At 45.6% G+C, this 19,699-nt stretch overlaps 1 protein-coding gene across 3 annotated transcripts in view; it reads right to left on the reverse strand.

Moving 5' to 3' along the window:
* AHCYL2 (adenosylhomocysteinase like 2) overlaps window positions 1-19,699 on the reverse strand; it is a 407,107-nt gene that overhangs the window by 35,754 nt on the left and 351,654 nt on the right. The gene's annotated exons all lie outside the window — the stretch shown is intronic.

Here is a 19,699-nt window from a genome sequence, read left to right on the forward strand (position 1 = left end):
TTGTGCGTAGCCTGTACTATCCTCTGGTGGCGATGGTTTAGCTGGATAGCATTCTGGACTATTGTCCGACACTGGTGCGTCATAAAGGTCCCATGCGTCAGGGTCATCTTGACTCATTCCTGTATGAGTTGGGGATTGCATCATTGGTGGAGTGGCTACCGGTGATGGTTGCGGAGAGTGATGTGGGGATGGTGGTGGTGTTACTTGTTTAGCCACCTTTGCGTGTGGCTGTTTGTCTTTGTCTTGGAAGGCAAGCTTGCGTTTCATCTTGACTGGAGGAAGAGTGCTGATCTTCCCTGTATCTTTTTGAATAAAGAGCCGTCTTTGTGTGTGATCTGGCTCTATTGCCTGTAATTCCTGTCCAAATCTATGTGTCTTCATTTGTGTGGACAGTCCTTGTTCCTCAGTGTACGAACTTGTTTTCGGTTCCGAGGCCGGATATTTCGGTACCGAAACCTTTTTGGCTGCTTTTTTCGGCTCCGACGAAACCTTTTTTACTTTCGGCGTCGTGCTCTCTCGGTGCCGACCCGTTTCGGTGCCGGTGTCTCGGTGCCGAATCTTCTCTGAGCCACTATCTCAGGCCCGAGATTGCTGTGTGCCGGTATCTCGACCGGAGTCGGACGACTTCGACACCAGCTCGCCCTTTTTCGCTGCAGATGAACGGTCACCTACTTTTCGGGTTAAGCCATGGCCTGTTGGCGGTGGCGTCCCCTGGGCTTTAGCGCTTTTCTCGTGAGTTTTTGTTTTGAACGTCTTACTCACGGTTTTCGGCGTTTCCTCTGGATCGATCTCCTCCGAGTCCGACTCCTGGGTGGAGAATGTCTCTTCCTCCTCCTCGAAACGCTCTTGTCCTGTCGGCGCCAATGCCATTTGCAGTCTTCTTGCTCTTCGGTCCCTGAGTGTCTTCCTGGACCGAAACGCTCGACAGGCTTCACAAGTATCCTCCTTTTGTTCTGGTGACAAACACAAGTTACAGACCAGATGTTGATCTGTATATGGATACTTGTTATGGCATTTTGGACAGAAGCGGAATGGGGTCCGTTCCATCAGCCTTGAAAAGAGACACGTGGCCGGGCCGACCAGGCCCCGACGGGGATGGAAGAAAACCCCGAAGGGCCACCGGAGGTCTTCTTAATTCGGTGTCGATCTGTTGTAACTAACCCGATACCGAACGCAAACAATACCGATGATTTTTCCGAGATTCTAACTAACTTTCCGACCCGAAACACGGAGCGAAAAGGAACACGTCCGAACCCGATGGCGGAAAAAAAACAATCTAAGATGGAGTCGACGCCCATGCGCAATGGGGTCGAAATGGGAGGAGTCCCTCGGTCTCGTGACTCGAAAAGACTTCTTCGAAGAAAAACAACTTGTAACACTCCGAGCCCAACACCAGATGGCGGGATGTGCACAGCATGTGTATCTGCAGCTACGCATGCCATCGAACATATATTTACAAATGTACAAGTTTATTTTTATCAACTTATAACGGCCACTGGGTAATGAAAATGTCACTTACCCAGTGTACATCTGTTCGTGGCATTAGTCGCTGCAGATTCACATGTTTCGCACAGTCCGAAGTCTTTTTTGGTCACGGGACCGAAGGACTCCTCCCTCTTCGGCTCCATTGCGCATGGGCGTCGACTCCATCTTAGATTGTTTTCCCCGCAGAGGGTGAGGATGGAGTTGTTTGCTATAAATAGTGCCCATGCAATGGAGTGAATACGTATGTACATAAAAAGTTTATAATAATTATTTACAAATGTACAAATGTTTAAGATTTAAGATCTACTTCTAAACGGCTACAGGCTTCCCGGGGAGGCGGGAGGGCACATGTGAATCTGCAGCGACTAATGCCACGAACAGATGTACACTGGGTAAGTGACATTTTCAGTTCGATGGCATATGTTGCTGCAGATACACATGTTTCGCATAGACTATAAAGCAGTTACCTCCCCTAAAAGCGGTGGTTTAGCCTGTAGGAGTTGAAGTAGTTTGGAATAATGTTCTTAGTACAGCTTGGCCCACTGTAGCTTGTTGTGCATTTAGTACGTCTACACAGTAGTGTTTAGTAAATGTATGAGGCGTAGACCAGGTTGCAGCCTTACATATTTCGCTCATAGGAATGTTTCCTAGAAAGGCCATTGTAGCACCTTTCTTTCTGGTTGAGTGTGCCTTTGGTGTAATAGGCAATTCTCTTTTGGCTTTAAGATAGCATGTTTGAATACATCTGACTATCCATCTAGCAATGCCTTGTTTAGAGATTGGATTTCCTATGTGTGGTTTTTGAAAAGCTATGAACAGTTGTTTTGTTTTCCTGATTAGCTTTGTTCTGTCAATGTAGTACATTAGTGCTCTTTTGATGTCTAATGTATGTAGTGCCCTTTCAGCCACGGAATCTGGTTGTGGGAAGAACACTGGCAATTCTACTGTTTGATTTAAATGGAATGGTGAGATTACTTTTGGTAGAAATTTTGGATTTGTTCTTAGAACTATTTTATTTTTGTGTATTTGAATAAATGGTTCTTGTATGGTAAATGCCTGTATTTCACTTACTCTTCTGAGGGATGTGATTGCAATGAGAAATGTGACTTTCCAGGTTAGATATTGCATTTCACAGGAATGCATGGGTTCGAAAGGTGGACCCATGAGTCTTGTTAAGACGATGTTAAGGTTCCATGAAGGAACTGGTGGTGTTCTTGGTGGTATAATTCTTTTTAGCCCTTCCATGAATGCTTTAATAACTGGTATTCTAAATAGAGACGATGAATGAGTAGTTTGTAGGTAAGCAGATATTGCTGCGAGGTGTATTTTTATAGATGAAAAAGCGAGATTCGCTTTTTGCAAATGTAGTAAGTATCCCACTATGTCCTTTATAGAGGCATGCAATGGTTGGATTTGATTGGTATGGCAGTAGCAAACAAATCTTTTCCACTTAGATGCATAGCAGTGTCTAGTGGAAGCTTTTCTAGCTTGTTTTATGACCTCCATGCATTCTTGTGTGAGGTCTAAGTGTCCGAATTCTAGGATTTCAGGAGCCAAATTGCCAGATTCAATGATGCTGGGTTTGGATGCCTGATCTGTTGTTTGTGTTGTGTTAACAGATCTGGTCTGTTGGGTAGTTTGACATGCGGTACTAGTGAAAGGTCTAGTAGAGTTGTATACCAAGGTTGTCTTGCCCATGTGGGTGCTATCAGTATGAGTTTGAGTTGGTTTTGACTTAACTTGTTTACTAGATATGGAAGGAGAGGGAGAGGGAGAGGGGGAAAAGCGTATGCAAATATCCCTGACCAACTCATCCATAGAGCATTGCCTTGTGATTCGCGGTGTGGGTACCTGGATGCGAAGTTTTGGCATTTTGCGTTTTCTTTTGTTGCGAACAGATCTATCTGGGGTGTTCCCCAAATTTGAAAGTACTTGTTCAGAACTTGGGGGTGAATTTCCCATTCGTGGACTTGTTGGTGGTCTCGCGAAAGGTTGTCTGCTAGTTGGTTTTGGATCCCTGGAATAAATTGTGCTATTAGGCGAATGTTGTTGTGAATCGCCCACTGCCATATTTTTTGTGTTAGGAGGCACAGTTGTGTTGAGTGTGTTCCTCCTTGTTTGTTTAAATAATACATTGTTGTCATGTTGTCTGTTTTGACAAGAATGTATTTGTGTGTTATTATGGGTTGAAAGGCTTTTAACGCTAGAAATACTGCTAACAGTTCTAGGTAATTGATATGAAATTTTGTTTGGTGTACATCCCATTGTCCTTGAATGCTGTGGTGATTGAGGTGTGCTCCCCACCCTGTCATGGAAGCATCTGTTGTTATAACGTATTGAGGCACTGGGTCCTGAAATGTCCGCCCTTTGTTTAAATTGTTGCTGTTCCACCATAGAAGCGAGAGGTATGTTTGGCGGTCTACCAACACCAGATCTTGAAGTTGACCCTGTGCCTGTGACCATTGTGATGCTAGGCACTGTTGTAAGGGTCGCATGTGTAGTCTTGCGTTTGGGACAATGGCTATGCATGATGACATCATGCCTAGAAGTTTTAGCACAAATTTTGCTTGTATCTTTTGGTTTGGAAACATAGCACTTATTACCTTGTGGAATGCTTGCACTCTTTGTGGACTTGGAGTGGCAATTCCCTTTGATGTGTTGATGGTTGCTCCTAGATATTGTTGTGTCTGACACGGTTCGAGGTGTGATTTTGTATAGCTGATGGAGAAACCCAGTTTGTGAAGGGTTTGTATGACATATGTGGTGTCGTTTGTGCACTTTTTTACTGTGTTGGTCTTGATTAGCCAATCGTCCAGGTAAGGAAACACATGTATCTGTTGTCTCCTGATATGTGCTGCTACTACTGCTAGACATTTTGTGAACACTCTTGGTGCAGTTGTTATTCCGAATGGCAACACTTTGAATTGGTAATGTATTCCTTTGAATACGAACCTTAGGTACTTTCTGTGAGAAGGGTGTATCGGTATATGAAAGTACGCATCTTTTAGGTCTAATGTGGTCATGTAATCTTGCTGTTTGAGCAGTGGAATGATGTCTTGTAGTGTGACCATGTGAAAGTGGTCCGATATGATGTAGGTATTTAGTGTCCTGAGATCTAATATTGGTCTTAATGTTTTGTCTTTTTTTGGAATTAGAAAGTACAGGGAGTAAACTCCTGTGTTTTTTTGTTGTACTGGTACTAACTCTATTGCATCCTTTTGCAGTAGTGCTTGAACTTCTAGTCCTAAAAGTTCTAAATGTTGTGGTGACATTTTGCGTGTTTTTGGAGGGATGTTTGGTGGGAATTTGTGGAATTCTATGCAATAGCCATGTTGGATTATTGCTAATACCCAATTGTCTGTTGTAATCTGCTGCCAAGATTGGTAGAATTGGCTTAGTCTTCCCCCCACTGGTGTTGAGTGAAGGGGTTGTGTGACTTGAAAGTCACTGTTTAGGTGGAGGTGTTTTTGGAATCTGGAATCTTCCCCTACTCCTTGGGAATTGACCCCCTCTATATCCCCTGAAACCTCCTCTTTGGAATGAACCCTGATATGGTGTGGTTCTTGTTTGTTGGCTGGTGGTGTCTGTGGGTTGGCCACGAAACCCCCCTCTAAATGGAGTTTTTCTAAAAGAGCCTCTGCTCTGCGGGGAGTAGAGTGCGCCCATGGCTTTGGCCGTGTCTGTGTCCTTTTTAAGTTTTTCAATGGCTGTGTCCACTTCAGGGCCAAAAAGTTGTTTCTCGTTGAAGGGCATATTAAGGACAGCCTGCTGGATTTCAGGTTTGAAGCCTGAAGTGCGGAGCCAAGCGTGTCTCCTTATGGTGACAGCAGTGTTGACTGTTCTCGCTGCAGTATCGGCTGCGTCCAGTGAAGAGCGGATTCGATTGTTTGAGATCGTTTGTCCCTCTTCAACTATTTGCTGCGCCCTTTTTTGGTATTCCTGGGGAAGATGGTCTACGAGAAGTTGCATCTCATCCCAGTGTGCGCGGTCATATCTGTCCAGCAGCGCTTGAGAATTTGCGATGCGCCACTGGTTGGCTGCCTGTGATGCTACTCTTTTTCCTGCCGCATCAAATTTTCTGCTTTCTTTGTCCGGAGGTGGGGCGTCGCCAGATGTATGGGAATTTGCCCTCTTGCGAGCTGCCCCTACTACTACGGAGTCAGGTGGTAACTGCGAAGTAATAAACACTGGGTCTGTGGGTGGTGGTTTGTATTTCTTATCCACCCTTGGGGTGATGGCTCTTGATTTTACGGGCTCTTCAAAAATTTGTTTTGCGTGCCGTAACATCCCTGGTAGCATTGGGAGACATTGATATTGGCTATGTGTAGCCGAGAGGGTGTTAAATAAAAAATCATCCTCTATAGGATCGGAATGCAGTTGGACATTGTGGAATTCTGCAGCCCTAGCCACCAGTTGCGAGTATGAGGTACTGTCCTCTGGCGGTGACGGCTTTGTGGGGTATGAATCGGGATCATTGTCCGGCACTGGGGTGTCATATAGGTCCCAAGCGTCTTGATCCTGATTATCTTGACTTATGGTAGTTTGCACTGGTGAGTGCATTTGTGGCGGTGTTTGTGCCAGCGATGCCTGTTGTGGTGGAGAGGGCGGAGGCGTGACTTTTTTAACCACTTTGGCTTGTGGTTGTGCGTCATCCTTGAGAAGTCCGATCCTTCTTTTCCTCATTAGTGGGGGAAGGGTTGATATCTTCCCTGTGTCTTGCTGGATGTACAGTCTCTTTTGTGTGTAGTCTGATTCTACACTTTGGAGCTCTTGTCCAAATCTGTGCATCTGGCCACTTATTCCTTGTTCCTCTGTGTAGGATGAAGGTGTGGAACTTTTCGGCGCCGAGAGAGAATCTTTTTTCGGCTTCGGCACCGACAGAATTTTTGTGCCTTTCGGGAGTGTGTCTCAGTGCCGATGTTTTTCGGTGCCGGCATCTTGTTTTTGCCTCTCGGAGCCGCTATCTCGGCTCCGAGGTTGCTCCATGGCGGTCCCTCGACCGGAGTCGGGTGTCTTCGCTATGGGCGTGCCCTTTTTCGGCGCCTTCGACGGGTCGCCGGTTTTATGGGTCGAGCCATGGCCTGTTGGCAGTGGCGTCCCCTGGGCTTTTGTCTTCTCGATGGTTTTAATTTTCGACGTCTTACTCACTGTTTGTTGCTGTTGTTCGACGTCGGAGTCTCCGGATTCTGATTCCGGAACCGAGAATGTTTCCTCTTCGCCGTCGAAACGTTGTTTTGTTGGCGTGGACGCCATTTGTAGACGCCTGGCTCTTCGGTCCCGGAGTGTTTTTCTGGACCGGAAGGCTCGACAGGCCTCACAGGTATCCTCCTTGTGCTCGGGGGACAAGCACAAGTTACAGACCAAGTGCTGATCTGTATAAGGATACTTACTGTGACATTTTGGGCAGAAATGAAACGGGGTCCGTTCCATCGGCTTCGATGTCGCACGCGGTCGGGCCGACCAGGCCCCGATGGGGGAATCGAAGCTACCCCAAAGTCTTCCGATGATCGGTGTTGATGTACCTAACTATCCCGATACCGAACGGAACAATACCGCCGCTTTCTTCCGAGATTCTGACTAACTTTCCGAACCGAAACACGGAGCGAAAAGGAATACGTCCGAACCCGACAGCGGAAAAAAACAATCTAAGATGGAGTCGACGCCCATGCGCAATGGAGCCGAAGAGGGAGGAGTCCTTCGGTCCCGTGACCAAAAAAGACTTCGGACTGTGGGAAACATGTGTATCTGCAGCAACATATGCCATCGAACGTGATATTTTCCGTTTGATGGCATGTGTAGCTGCAGATACACATGCTGTGCGTAGACTAGTAAGCAGTTATCTCCCCAAAAGCGGTGGTCTAGCCTGTAGGAGTTGAAGTTGTTTGAAATAATGTTCGTAATACTGCCTGTCCAACTGTGGCTTGTTGTGTTGTTAACACATCCACACAGTAATGTTTAGTGAATGTATGAGGCGTAGACCATGTGGCTTCCTTACAGATTTCTGTCATTGGTATATTTCCTAGAAAGGCCATGGTGGCGCCTTTCTTTCTAGTGGAGTGTGCCTTTGGTGTAATAGGCAGTTCTCTCTTTGCTTTAACATAACAGGTTTGAATACACTTAACTATCCATCTGGCAATGTCTTGTTTGGATATTGGATTCCCTGCATGAGGTTTTTGAAAAGCTACAAACAATTGTTTTGTTTTGCGAAATTGTTTGGTTCTCTCAATGTAATACATTAGTGCTCTTTTTATGTCTAATGTATGTAATGCTCTTTCAGCTACAGAGTCTGGTTGTGGAAAAAAATACTGGGAGTTCCACTGTTTGATTTAAGTAGAACGGTGATATAACTTTTGGTAAAAATGTGGGGTTTGTGCGTAGAACCACTTTATGCTTGTGTATTTGTATAAAGGGTTCCTGTATGGTAAAGGCTTGTATTTCACTTACTCTACTAAGAGATGTGATAGCTACTAGAAAGGCTACTTTCCATGTTAAGTATTGCATCTCACAAGAGTGCATGGGTTCAAATGGTGGACCCATGAGTCGTGTTAATGCAATATTGAGGTTCCACGAAGAAACTGGTGGTGTTCTTGGGGGAATGATCCTTTTTAGACCTCCCATAAATGCTTTTATGACTGGGATTCTAAATAATGAGGTTGAATGTGTAGTTTGCAGATAGGCAGAAATTGCTGTGAGATGTATTTTAATGGATGAAAAAGCTAACAGACTTTTGCAAGTGTAGTAAGTAGCTTACAATGTTTGTCGTGGACGCGTGTAATGGTTGAATTTGTTTATTATGACAGTAATAAACAAATCGTTTCCATTTATTTGCGTAGCAATGTCTTGTAGTAGGTTTCCTAGCCTGTTTGATGACCTCCATACATTCTTGTGTAAGGTCTAGATGTCCAATTTCTAAGACTTCAGGAGCCAGATTGCTAGATTGAGCGATGCTTGATTCGGGTGTCTGATCTGTTGTCTGTGTTGAGTTAACAGATCTGGTCTGTTTGGTAGCTTGATATGAGGCACTACTGACAGGTCTAGTAGTGTTGTATACCATGGTTGGCGTGCCCAAGTTGGTGCTACTAGTATTAGTTTGAGTTTGTTTTGACTCAATTTGTTTACTAGATACGGAAGGAGTGGGAGAGGAGGAGGAAAAGCGTAAGCAAATATCCCTGACCAACTCATCCATAACGCATTGCCCTTGGAGTGAGGGTGTGGGTACCTGGATGCGAAGTTGGCATTTTGCGTTTTCTTTTGTTGCGAATAGGTATATTTGCTGTGTTCCCCAGTTTTGGAAGTAGGTTTGTAGTATCTGGGGATGAATTTCCCATTCGTGGACCTGTTGGTGATCTCGACAGATTGTCGGCTAACCGGTTCTGAATTCCTGGTATATATTGCGCTATTAGGCGAATGTGATTGTGAATCGCCCAATGCCAAATCCTTTGTGCTAAGAGACACAACTGTGATGAGTGTGTCCCCCTCCCTGTTTGTTTAGGTAATACATTGTTGTCATGTTGTCTGTTTTGACAAGAATGTGTTTGTGGGCTATTAGTGGTTGAAATGCTTTTAATGCTAGAAACACCGTTAGTAGTTCTAGTTGATTTATATGAAGTTGTTTTTGCTGAGTGTCCCATTGTCCCTGGATGCTGTGTTGGTTGAGGTGTGCTCCCCACCCTACCATGGAAGCATCTGTTGTGATCACGTATTGAGGCACTGGGTCTTGGAAGGGCTGCCCTTGGTTTAAATTTATAGGATTCCACCATTGAAGCGAGGTGCGTGTTTGGCGGTCTATCGACACTAGATCCTGAAGTTGACCCTGTGCTTGTGTCCATTGTGTCGCTAGGCACTGTTGTAAGGGCCGCATGTGTAATATTGCGTTTGGGACAATGGCTATGCATGAAAACATAATGCCTAGAAGTTTCATCACTAATTTTACTTGATATTGTTGGTTTGGGTGCATGCTTTGTATTACGTTTTGGAATGCTTGTACCCTTTGTGGACTTGGAGTGGCAATCCCTTTTTTTGAGTTGATTGTCACTCCTAAGTATTGTTGTATTTGACACAGTTGTAAGTGTGATTTTAGGTAGTTTATTGAGAAACCTAGCTTGTGAAGGGTTTCTATGACGTATTTTGTGTGTTGAAGACACTGTTTCTGAGTGTTGGTTTTTATTAACCAATCGTCTAGATACGGGAATACGTGTATGTGCTGTCTTCTGATATGTGCGGTTACTACTGCAAGGCATTTTGTAAATACCCTTGGTGCTGTTGTTATCCCGAATGGTAACACTTTGAATTGGTAATGTACTCCTTGGATTACAAACCTTAAGTATTTCCTGTGTGAAGGATGTATGGGTATTTGGAAGTACGCATCCTTGAGATCTAATGCTGACATGTAGTCTTGTTGTGTGAGCAAGGGGATCACGTCTTGAAGTGTTACCATGTGAAAGTGATCTGATTTGATGTAAAGATTTATTGTTCTGAGATCTAAGATGGGTCTCAGAGTTTTGTCCTTTTTGGGTATTAGAAAATACAGGGAATAAACACCTGTTCCTTTCTGATGGTTCGGTACCAGTTCTATTGCCTCTTTTTGTAACAACGCTTGGACTTCTAGTTGTAATAGATCCAAGTGCTGTTTGGACATGTTGCGTGTTCTTGGAGGCACATTTGGTGGTAATTGTAGGAATTCTATGCAATAGCCATGTTGGATAATGGCTAGGACCCACGAGTCTGTAGTTATTTCTTCCCAATTTTTGTAATAATCTGTGAGTCTCCCCCCCCCACTGGTGTTATGTGTTGGGGATTTGTGACATTGAAGTCACTGTTTAGTTTGTGGGGTCTTTGGAATTTCCCTCTGGTTTTAGGTAACTGTCCACCTCTATATTGTCCCCGAAAGCCTCCTCTTTGATACTGGCCCTGGTATGTGGGTCTGGCTTGTGAGGTTGAGGGTTCTGTGCTTTGGGCTCGAAACCCCCCTCTAAAGTGTGGCTTCATAAAGGTGCCTCTGCTCTGTGGGGAGTAGAGCGCGCCCATGGCTTTGGCCGTGTCAGTGTCCTTCTTTAGCTTCTCTATAGCTGTATCCACCTCCGGCCCAAACAACTGTTGTCCATTAAAAGGCATATTAAGCACAGCCTGTTGGATCTCTGGCTTAAATCCGGAGGTGCGGAGCCATGCGTGTCTCCGAATAGTGACCGCTGTGTTCACAGTTCTGGCGGCTGTGTCCGCTGCGTCCATTGCCGATCGTATCTGGTTGTTGGAGATACTTTGGCCCTCCTCCACCACTTGCTGATTACGCTTTTGAAACTCCTTGGGAAGATGTTCAATAAAATGCTGCATTTCATCCCAATGAGCCCCGTCATATCTTGCCAATAAAGCCTGTGAATTGGCAATACGCCATTGATTGGCTGCCTGTGCTGCAACTCTTTTCCCTGCTGTATCAAACTTTCGACTTTCTTTGTCGGGTGGTGGTGCATCCCCAGAAGTCTGTGAGTTTGCCCTTTTGCGTGCTGCGCCTACTACCACTGAGTCAGGTGTTAGTTGTTGCGTGATGTACACAGAGTCCGTAGGGGGAGGCTTGTACTTTTTTCCCCCCTAGGTGTAATGGCTCTGCATTTGACGGGGTCTTGAAACACTTGTTTTGCGTGTTTTAACATCCCTGGTAACATCAGCAGACTCTGGTACTGGCGGTGTGTTGACGACAAACTATTAAATAAAAAGTCATCCTCAATAGGTTCAGCATGCAGTGCTACATTGTGAAAAGTAGCTGCTCTGGACACCACCTTCATGTAAGCAGTACTGTCTTCAGGTGGTGACGGTCTTGCCAGGTAGCAGTCTGGACTATTGTCAGATACTGGTGCATCGTACAGATCCCATGCATCTGGGTCATCCCTGTGTGCGTTGGAGATTGCATCATAGGGGGTGTTGCAATTGGTGACAGTTGCGGTGAGTGCTGTGGCGATGGTTATGGCAAAAAACGTGGTGGAGTTTTTTCTTTCGCCACCTTTGCTTTTGGCTGTTTATCGGTTTCTTGGAAAGAAAGTTTCCTTTTCATTTTAATAGGGGGAAGAGTTCTTATTTTCCCTGTGTCTTTCTGAATATGGAGACTTCTTTGTGTATAGTCTGGCTCCCCCAGCTCCAATTCTTGTCCAAATTTATGGCCTTGAAGTTGTGATGACAGGCCTTGTTCTTCAGAATAGGAGCTCTGTTTCGGCTCTGATGCTGGGTGTTTCGGCACCAAAACTTTTTCTGCAGTCTTTTCCGGCTCCGAAGCCACCTTTTTCGGTTTCGGGGTGCCGATCTCTCGGTGCCGACTTTGGTCGGAGCCAGTATCTCGGTGTAGAGTCTGGTTGGAGCCAGTATCTCGGTGCCGAGTATACTCTGTGCCGGTATCTCAACCGGAGTCGGATGTGTTCGACACGTGTGTGCCTTTTTCGGTGCCAATGGTTGGCCACCGTGTTTACGGGTTAAGCCATGGCCTGCCGGCAGTGGCGTCCCCTAGGCTTTCATTATTTTGGTGTGAGTTTTGGCCGAGGCAGTTTTACTCACGTTTTTCGCCGGCTGCTCACTTTCGGCCTCATCCGAGTCCGAATCTGGAATGGAGTAAGTCTCCTCCTCTTCGACGTCGTGTTGTCCTGACGGCGTCGACGCCATTTGAAGCCTTCGAGCTCTCCTGTCCCGTAGCGTCTTTTTCGACCGAAATGTCCGGTAGGCCTCGCAGGTATCCTCTTAGTGTTCGGGGGGACAAACACAAATTACAGACCAAATGCTGGTCTGTGTAAGGATACTTATTGTGGCATTCGGGGCAGAAGCGGAATGGGGTCCGTTGCATTAGCCTTGAAGACGCACGCGGTCGTGCCGACCAGGCCCCGCCGGGGAATGGAAGCCCCGAAGGGCTACCGGAGCTCTTCTTTTATTCGGTGTCGATCTGCTATAACTAACCCGATACCGAACGCAAACAATACCGTTGAGTTTTCCGAGATTTAACTATCTTTCCGAACCGAAACACGGAGCGAAGAGGAACACGTCCGAACCCGATGGCGGAAAGAAAACAATCTAAGATGGAGTCGACGCCCATGCGCAATGGAGCCGAAATGGGAGGAGTCCCTCGATCTCGTGACTCAAAAAGACTTCTTCGAAGAAAAACAACTTGTAACACTCAGAGCCCAACACTAGATGGTGGGATATGCACAGCATGTGTATCTGCAGCTACACATGCCATCGAATCCATATATATATATATATATAGATATATATATATATATAGATATATATGTATTCAAAGAAAAAGAGCACCCGACTTGCCAAGGCTCTATTATGGCGGTCTTGATAAGGGATCGGGTATCCCATACCATTTTTCCTTTTTTTCAATATATTTTTGGAACTATCCGTTTGGTGTCTTGATCTCTTGTTTGATTGAATGAGTTAACTTACAAATATATATGTATATATATTTAAAAAAAAAAAAAAAAAATAAGGAAGTTTTAGTTAGGCTCACATTTTAAACGTACAAAACCATAGAAATTCACCTGTTAAAGTTAAGTGTTCTCAAGTAAGTAACTCGTGCCCAAAGGTAACTATAACTCGTGCCCTCCTCATGCACAGTTTTTTTCGTCAAAAATGTTACAGCAAATATTACTGATTTTATCAATGATGTTATCAAAGATGTCATGAGTGCTGTAATTTGTGGGGTAATAAGCAGTGCATGGTGAGGGCGCAAGTTATAGTTACTTGAGTTAACTAACGGGTGAATTTCTATGGTTTTGTGGGTTTTAAAACGTGAGCCTAACTATAACGTCCCTGTAACCTTTTGTTTTTTTTCAGTGAATTTCTATAATTTTTTTTAATGTATAGTAATTTTCATAACTATACGTTAATCGGCCATGCGCAGCAGCGGTTGGGTACAGGCCACTGGCATGCAACCAACCCCCTATAAGCACACCCCATGCACTGCCTCGCCCGTGCGCAGCAGGGGTTGCCTGCAAGGCCTGGCCTGCAGCCATTCCCTGCGACCAACCTCCCTAATCGCAGGCCATGGCCATGCATGGTAGGAGTTGGCCGCAGCCTCTGGGTGTGAGAATAGGTGTGAGAGGGTGTATTGGGGGGGGTGAGAGTGGCTGTGAGAATTTCTGTCTGGCTCTGAGAATGCGTGCATCAGTGTCTTAGTTGGTGCATCAGTGTCTGCGCAGGTTACATACGGATGTCAGTGGGTCTGTCAATGGGTGTGGAGAGTGAGTGGGTGTGTGAGGGTCTGACTGGGGCTCTGAGTGGGTGCACAAGTGTCTGAGTGGGAGAAAGATTGAAAGTGAGAGGGAGAGACTACGTTTTTTTAGTCTTTGATGGATGATCGACTTAGAATGAGATATTTCTGCACAAACTGAAAACAAAAATTATTTGTCAATTACAAAGAATAAGATCACCTTTCAGTATGAGCCTAAAACATTTGCAGTTGAAAAAAAATTAAATGAGTGGAATAACTACGGATACACCTGGAGTTGAACCCTCAACTCAGTGGGAAGGTCTGAGACCTTCACCATTAGGCTACATGTTTGTTTTACCTTTTGCTCGCCCTTTCTGGGCTACCTGGGACTGCATTTGGGGGGGGGGGGGGGGGGGGGGGGTGGAGGTGGAGGCTGGGAGGGGGGTGGTGAAGGGGCGGCGAGCCTCCCTCACGGTCCCAATAGATATATATAGCTGAAAATAGTGTGTAATGAGGTCCGCTATAATTTGAAGGTGGTGGATAAATTGTAAATGAAACTTATCTATAAAACTTTAGAACTTTTAAAGTTTGCGTATTTGAAACTTGGTTTGTATAGGGAAAGGATTATGTTACTTACCCCATAAACATCTGTTTGTGACATGTAGTGCAGTAGATTCACATGCTCTGCATACCCCTGCCGTCTAGTGTTGGGTCCGGAATGGTCCAAGTTGCTTTTCTTCAAAGAAGTGTTTTGAGTCATGAGATCAAGTGACTACTTCTCTCAGCAATATTGCGCATGGGCATCAACTACTTTGTTAGATTGTTTTCCCGCAGGTTGGTGAGAAAGGAGTGGAACTTATGTGTAAAAAGAGACGTCCATGCTGAATGAAAGCACACACACATATAGATATATATACACAAGTGCAACTGTAACAGCCATATTGGCGTCCGAGAAGGAGGGAGGGTGCATGTGAATCTACAGCACTACATGCCATAAACAGACGCTTGCAGGGTAAGTAACAATCCATTCAATGGCATGAATGGCTGTAGATACACATGCTCTGCAAATACTATAAAGTAGTTTTCTTTAGAAGCAGCAGCTAGCCTGTGGGAGTTGCAGTATTCTTGAAGAGGGTACACAGCACTGCCTGACCTACACTGACTTGGCGTACTAAAACATCCACACAGTAGTGCTTGGTGAAGGTGTAGACCATGTAGCTGCCTTACAAATGTCAGCTATGGGAATGTTTCCAAGGAAAGTCATAGTGTCTCCCTTTTCACAAGGGGAGTGTGTTCTGGGAGGAATAGGTAAATGTTTTTAGCCTTAATGTAGCAAGTTTGAATAATTTGACCATGCATCTGGCTATGCCAGATTTGGATATTTGGACGCCTTTATGAGATGAAGAAAAGGCTACAAAGAGTTTATAGTTTTTGGAAAGTTTTAATTCTATTCTTGGATAACATGAGTGCTCTTTTGGCATCCAGGGTGTTAAGAGCTATTTCTGCAACATAATTGTTTGTGGGGAAAAAAAGTGGTAACTCAATCGACTGAGATGAAATTGTGACACTACTTTAGGTAGGAATTTGGGATTAGTCCCTAGAACATCTGGCTCTTAGTATTTGCAAGAAAGGTGCCTGGAGCTCACTAACACGCCCGAGTGAAGTAATGGCGACTACGAATGCCACTTTTCATGAGAGAAAATTGAAGTGAACATGAATGAAGCAGCTCCAATGGGGGACCCACGAGTCTAGTGAGTAAAATGTTAAGGTCCCATGAGGGAGCTGGAGGAACCAAAGGGAAAATGAGTCCTTTAATTTGTTTGGGGTGGCAGAAGTAAACAAAGCATTTCCAGTTTCCAGTGTAACAGGCTCTAGTGGTTAGTCTACGTGCTTTCTTGGAAATGTCCATACATTCTATAGACAAACCAAGGTAGCCAATCTATGGCCTCAGGAGCTATATTGCAATGTAAAGTGACTTGGGGTCTGGATGCCCGATTTGTCCTTGATTCTGGGTGAGCAGGTCTGACCTGTTGGGCAGCTTCTTTTGTGGGACTACTGAAAGATCCAGAAGTGTGGTGAATCAAGGCTGGCGTGCCCAGGTGGGAGTCACAAGGATCATGGTTAGGCAGGTTAGTCTCAGTTTCCAAACAGGAAATTGAATGAGAGGGAGAGCTGTAAAAGTGTAGGCAAATATCCCTGACTAATTCACTCATAAGTGTGTTGTTCCTGGATAGTGGGTGTGGGTACCTTAAGGCAGTTTGGGCATTTTGTATTTTCTGCTGTGGTGAAAAGGTGTATGTGAAGGGACCCCCACTTAAGGACATATGATTGGAGGACTTGTGGTTGTAGTTCAGATTCGTGATTTGTTGCTGCATCCTGCTGAGCAGGTCTGCAGAGTTGTCATCCATACCTGGAAGATATTCTGCCTACAGGTGAATGCTGTGGTGAAGAGCCCACTTCCATATGATCTGTGACAGGGGTGATAGTTGTGAAGACCATGCCCCTCCCCCCTCATGTTTTTGTAAGTAATACATGACTTTCATATTGTCCATCCAGACTAGGACAACCTTGTGAGACAGGAGAGGAAAGAAAGCTTTCTGTGCTAGGAATATCACCTGAAGTTCCAAGTAGTTGATGTGTAGTGGCTGGTGTTTGACATCCCAAAGACTTTGCACTGTCAGATCTTGCAGGTGGGCACCCCAACCTGTCCGTGACACATCTGTGGTTAGTTTGATGTGGGGAACAGGGTCTAGAAAAGGGCGCCCTTTCAACAGGTGGTTGGTGCTCCGCCATTGCAGATAACGGAAAGTGTGACGGTCTAACACTAGATCTTCTAGGTGACCCTGTGACTGAGACCATTGGCTAGCTAGACACTGCTGTAGGGGACATGTGCAGCCTTGCATGAGGTACTTTGATGATGCAAGAAGCTATCCTCCCTAACAGACGCATGATGTTCCCCACAGTGTAGGATTGGTTTTCCTGAAACCAAGACAGAAGAGTCTGAAAATTCTTAATGCAAGCAGGACTGGGGTATGCTAACCGTAACTGTGTGTTCAATATTGCTCCCAAGCAAGATCAAACTTGTAGAGGTCAAAAGTGAGATATGGGGAGGTTGAGAGTGAACCCTAGTTTGTGAAGGAGATCCACTGTCATCTGAGTATGTTGTTGGCACTATTGAAGTGTACTGGTTTTGATGAGCCAATCGTCCAGGTAAAGGAATACATGGAAATTTGGCTTCGCAGGTGTGCTGCGACCACTGCTAAGCATTTTGTGAATACTTGAGGAGCAGTACTGACCACGAATGTAAGAACTTGAATTGATATTGATAATGTTTGCCTGCTATGACGAACCTTTAGTATTTTCGGTGTGCAGAGTCTATTGGTATGTGAAAGTAGGCATCCTTTAGATTGAGAGCTGTCACAAAGTTGTCATTGTAGAAGTGGAATGACATCCTGTGGAGTGACCTTAAGGAAGGGTTCTGATAGGACGTATTTGTTTAGAGGTCGGAAATCCAGAACTGGTCTGAGAGTCCTGTCCTATTTGGGGGATCAGGAAGTATAGGGATTATACTCCTGAATCTTGGTGTTTTATGGAGAACGGGTTCTATGGCACTTTTGAGGAGAAGGGCTTGGACCTCTTGCTTGAGAATTGATAGATATTCCTGCAATAATCTATGGGTGTGAGTGGTGATGTTGGGGTGTGTGGTAATGAGCCCTAGACAATAGTCATGTTACATATTGGCAAGTATCGATTGGTGGGTGGTGGTGGTGTCCTAGACTGAGTCAAAGTGCTGGAGTCTTCCCCTGACAGGTGGGTGGGGGGAGGTGTAATAGTCGCTACTTTGCAGTGGAAGTAGATCCGCATGTTGCAGTACTCGTCCCTCTGCCTTTGTTGTTAGTACCTCTGAAGTAACCTCTGCTGTAAGAGGATTGAGGTTTTAGAATGAAGATGGATCTGCAAAGGAGGATTTATATGCTCCTCTATATCCTGGATGTTGAAAGGAGCCTCTGTATGTTGGAGTCTGTAAGGTACCCCATTGCCTTGGCGGTGTCTTTTTTTTTATATATTTTTATTTTGTCAACCCTTATCAAAGGGCATGTTTTAGACTGCCTGTTGGACCTCTGGTTTGAAACTAGAACACTGAACAATGCGTGCCTTAGGAGGTTGCTGGTGTTGACACCCCTTGCTACGGTGTCTGCTAAATCTAGGGAGCACCGCATAGAAATGTTGGAATTAATCTCACCCTCAGACAATTTGCTTTCCCTTTTGATGGTGTTCCTCTGGGAGGTACTGCAACAGTTGCTTCATTTCATCCCAATGTGCCCGATCATGGAGGGTCAAAACGGCCTGTGAATTGGCAATGCACCAGTGGTTTGCAGCAGGTGCCGCTACTCTCTTCCCTGCAGCATCTATATGTTTACTCTCCTTGTCTGGGAGAGGAGAGTCCCCAGTGGCATGACTGTTGGCCTGCTTATGGGCAGAGGTGGCAACAATAGAGTCAGGTGGAACTTGTGCTCTAATAAAAATAGCATCTTAAGGGGCTCCCTTATACTTTTTATCAAGGCGGGTTTGGGAGCAGGGGGGGGGGTGATCACTCTAGAGTGGACTGGCTCTTTGAATATGTCCTGCGCATGTCTCATCATGCCAGGGAGCATTGGGAGGTAGTGAGTGTCCCTGTGTGTTGAGGAGCAGGTGTTGAATAAAAAGTTCTGTTCAATGGGTTCCTTGTGGAGCTGCACATTATGGAACACTGCTGTCCTTAATGTGACCTGTTAGTATGAGGTGGTATCTTCTGGAGGGGAGTGGAGAGCAGGATAAAGATTTGGATCATTGGTAGTAACGGGATCTGGAAGATAAGCATACCACGGGTCAGTATCATCTAATGGACCCCCTAAGCCCCCCAGGGTAAGAGTGTGGAGACCCTTGAGAAGTGCCATCAGGTGTGCTCAGCATAGAGGATTGCAGCGAAGAGAGTAAGGAGGAGAAGGAGGTGGTAGTGATGATGATGGAGGAGGAAGAGGCGGAGAAGAATGATGGGTCGGGCTGGTGGCCTTGCACCTTTTCTTCTTTGGAAGGATAGTTATGTCCAAGGCCTCCTCAAATGTTACCTTCCTCTTTGGAGGTGCAGGAGAGGAAGGAGTTGCAATGATGTGACCAGTTCCTTCTTGAATGTGAATTTTCTGTTTAGCGTCCATCTTTTCGAGGATAGGCTCAAGTGGTGAAGGAGTAGTGGAAGACTGGCCGGAGTACTTTGGCTCAGAGGTTTCAGGCACCGAAGGCTTACGTTTTTGGTCTTGATTGGAGCCGAGGTCAAAGAAGTTTGCTGCCAGGTCGGTCCCGAGGTTTTGATCGATGCCGACACAATTTCTTGGTCAGAATATGTTGAGGTCCAAGCCAAGGCTTTAACCTTTGCGGCAATCCTTGGCACTGAGGCTGACGGCACGGCTGAAGCAGTCTTTCGGTACCATGGCCAAGAGGCAGTGGTGAACCAGCGACCTCTGAACTAGGCAGGGGGCCTTTTTGGAAGATTTTGGCAGGAGAGCAGGGGCCATAGTATTCACGCCCAGGGCAGAAGATAGTTCTTGGCTCTCGATACCGAACTTCACATAGGAGTCGGAGCTATCTTCAATGGAGGCTTCTTCTTCCTTGGCAGGTGGCTCTTGCTGAGCGTACTCTTCCCCGAAGAGATACACAGTGTCATCCAATGCTTTCTGTGCCATTTCAAGTTGCCGAGCCCTCTGGTCCTAAAGACTTTGGAAAGAGGCGAAGGTTGCACACAAGGTGTTGGTCGGTCTGCAGGAATTTAGCGTGGCACTGGGAGACAGAAACAAAATGGTGTACGATCTATCAGGGAACCATTTTCGTTGTTGCCGGGGCCACGCAGAAGGTAGGCCCAAGACAGGCTATAATGCCCCAAAGAGCAGTCGGTTGAACCCCTAAACCATCAAGGTTCGCAGGAAGACCAGGAACACAAATGCAGAACAGAAGGAGAGAAAAAAAAGTGAACTGAGTCAAAGACACGGA

The sequence above is a fragment of the Pleurodeles waltl genome, chromosome 4_1 (genome assembly GCF_031143425.1).
Source record: "Pleurodeles waltl isolate 20211129_DDA chromosome 4_1, aPleWal1.hap1.20221129, whole genome shotgun sequence".
In the NCBI taxonomy this organism is placed as follows: Eukaryota; Metazoa; Chordata; class Amphibia; order Caudata; family Salamandridae; genus Pleurodeles; species Pleurodeles waltl.